The sequence below is a fragment of the Etheostoma cragini genome, chromosome 20, assembly GCF_013103735.1.
Source record: "Etheostoma cragini isolate CJK2018 chromosome 20, CSU_Ecrag_1.0, whole genome shotgun sequence".
Taxonomy (NCBI): Eukaryota; Metazoa; Chordata; class Actinopteri; order Perciformes; family Percidae; genus Etheostoma; species Etheostoma cragini.
In genome coordinates, this window is record NC_048426.1 from 5,810,500 (window position 1) to 5,813,712 (window position 3,213).

Here is a 3,213-nt window from a genome sequence, read left to right on the forward strand (position 1 = left end):
GTGTGTGTGTGTGTGTGTGTACCAATAACTTAAAAAAAAACAAAAAAAACAATCCTGTGTCACCTTCTGTTCCGTTGCCCTCACATCTGCTCCATGAAGCCCATGTAGGAGCTGCTGAACATGTGAGATGTGACTGGAGCAGGCGTGCAGTCTGTTCCTCTGGTGATGGCCACTTCATCACACCCTTTCACACTTTAGAGGAAACATCTTGCACCCGTCGCAAACTACAGACACACAGGGTTGCTGTCACCATAGTAACTGGGATTACACAGACTGCAGCGCTGCTGTACACGTGTTAATACTGGAAAGAGATCGTTTGCATGCTTTGACATCAAAGAAGGAAGAAGCAGCAGTAGCAGCAGCAGCTGCCACATGGTGTCCGGCCCGCCAGGCCCACTCTGAACACGCCTTACACACTCAGGCAGGAATGAGCGACATGCCATACCAACACCTTCTGTAACACCCAGCAGCCCCCCGCCGCATGCCTCGCCCACTGCAGACACACAACACAGTTGGTCAACAAGATGCATGAGGGAATACTTTCTTTCAAGGCCTTTCTGCCTTGTTGAGAAGAGATGTGACAGAGGTTTGAGGCCACACTTGAATGCACACACGTCAGCTGAGTCCCAGAAGCATACTGTCATAGACACTGCGTTAACACCGATGTTAACAGTGGCACTGTTTTGGTATGTAGAAATGAATCTACTAGACTGCATTAGTGGAAGAAGTACTCATGAAAGTAGCAATACTGCAATGGAAAAAAACTCAAATTCAACTGATATATAATACTTTCTTCAAAATCTTACTTAAACCCACTTGGGTGAAGCAGAACAAGCTATGAATTGACTTTGTGAGTGGATAAAGCGATTTTCTTAGCAAACAGCTGGCATTTTTACAACACATACAGCAGATATAAAGCAACATTTACGTTTCTTTCCAGCTAAATGTTTCTCATAAAACAATTACTTTCAAAATGACACGGAACAAGTGAAATTTGATTACCAAAAGCCCAAGTTACTTGCGTAATGACACTTATTTTGAAAGAGAACTTGTATTTTTTTCTAATTATCTCATACATTTTTTGGAGCCGCCGTCTATAAGCTGTTAGCAGAACTGCATTGTGGGCTCTTCTCCCAAGCTGGCTTCAACACAGCTCGACTCAAACACAACAGGCCTCAGCATTATGAGTCATTCCTGGTACTATTAAGCATGATAGGATAATTCCCAATGACTTTACGATTAAAAGTTATACAATGTAAATACACACCACATACCGCTCTGTGATTGGATCAGGCCTGTCGGCCAACCTGCTTGCTGCTTCCTCACTGCGAGGCACACCTAATCACTCAACCAAATCCCAACTGTTTCCTGTCCTGGCTCCTTAATAGCCAAACAAGTTTTCCATTGAAATCAGGACATCTGAAAGTCTACACATCCTCCGCCACAGGATAAAACCCATCTCTTCCAACTGCACTTAGCTAAGTAGATGATGCTACCAACACTTTTGTACCTTCATGGTTGAATACACTTATTGGAAGTTGCTTCGGATAAAAGCATCAGCTAAATGAAATGTAATGTAACGTAGCAATACAATCCTGTATCCCCTTTAAAATAAGCTTTATGAATTGCATGGGTATGTGAGCGTCATGATACAAGTTACAACAGATGCATTTGGGTTTTGTTGTTGCAGGCATTTCTGTGAAGCTATACTATTTCCCTCAGGTTAAAGTACACTGAAATGGGACATTTTCTGACATATTCTACGTTCCTAAGAGACGCATGTGTTGTTATGGCGAGGTCAAGTGCTAAATTTGTAGAAGCCATGAATTGATCAAATTTGAGAAAGTCTCAGAGCGATGATTAGGCACTCTTTTCTGGATTTTCTTCCCTCCTGTGGGTTGGCATTATCCGGGTTTAGACACGAGGCGAGATGCCAGAAAGAGTCCTGGGCTGGATCGGCTCCCAGATTGGAACAACCCCCCTACCCCCCAACCCCCACCCCCTCCGCAAAACACGGGTCCCACGTCTATGAGCTCAGCTAACATCCATGAGGTTGCAGGTTAGTGACGGAGAGACTATATGTAGAGAAAGCAAAGACACACAGAGTGAGAGAGACAAATGAGAACTGAGAAAAACAAAACAGAAAAAGAGGGAAAACCAAGCAAAAAGGTAAGAAGAGGAAAGTCAAAGCTACATAACGAAAGCGAGTGAGAGCACAGAAAGAGAAAGGGAAAGGGAAAGAGAGCAGCATTTGCACAGTCACAGCCCAATGCAACTTTTTATTTTAGACAGCGCAAAAACCGATTTTGACAGCCAGACCGTCTTTGACAGGATCTTGGTTTCAGGCGCTGACATGTGCCAGCCTACAATTCCCAATTACTGCTCCTTTCTGGAGGAGCAACATCCCAGCAGGAATACAAGAACACGACTCTGACAGGAAAGCTTGTTTATACTCAGTGAGGGGCTGTCATTTACTGGATTACTGTTCCGATTGTTGTCACGGCACCTGTGGTTTTAACGGAGTTAAAGGCTGACGAAAGAGCACGAAATAACCCTTCAATCTGAAGCCTCCTGTGTGTTTACAGGTCTATTAAATCGATCAATGAAGCTCTAAAGACAGTGTTAATGGCATGGCTAGTTAGAAATAAAAAAATGTTAAGATATAAATAAGAAAAGAAAGGCCAGGAGGACAACAAAAGCCAGAAGTAACAATAATACGTTTTATAATAATAATGAACAATTGAACGCCTTATAGTGGTGGAAGAAGTAGACCTACTTAGAATCTACACATAACTAGAAGCATAACCATACCTGAGTATTGCACGCCCTACTAAAGTAGTTAGTTAGTTAGAAGTATTATCAGCAAAATATACTGAAAGTCAAAGGTTTTCTGCAGTAAAATGTCTCCTGCGACTGATATATTATGTATGACATTATTAAACTGTTAATACTGATGCAACAGTGTATAAGCACCATTTTACTGTTGCAGCTGGAAGAGGAGCTACTTTGTATACTGTAAACTTACAGTAAGTACAAGTACTTTAGTTCAGGAGGTCAGGTCTGCTTCTAGAAGGTAACGCTGTTTGATTTTAATGAACGTCCGTTACATTCAAGCCATCATCAGATGAGTTGCTACAAAGCTGATTAGGACTATGAGCTCCACACAACTCTCTCTCTCTCTCTCTCTCTCTCTCTCTCTCTCTCTCTCTCTCT

The 3,213-nt window shown here is 42.5% G+C and overlaps 1 protein-coding gene and 1 long non-coding RNA gene across 6 annotated transcripts in view; one reads left to right on the top strand and one right to left on the bottom strand.

The window, feature by feature from the left end:
- The window catches only part of pacs2 (phosphofurin acidic cluster sorting protein 2), a 64,135-nt gene that overhangs the window by 43,858 nt on the left and 17,064 nt on the right, over positions 1-3,213 (bottom strand). The gene's annotated exons all lie outside the window — the stretch shown is intronic.
- LOC117935450 overlaps positions 1-3,213 on the top strand; it is an 11,730-nt gene that overhangs the window by 7,812 nt on the left and 705 nt on the right. The gene's annotated exons all lie outside the window — the stretch shown is intronic.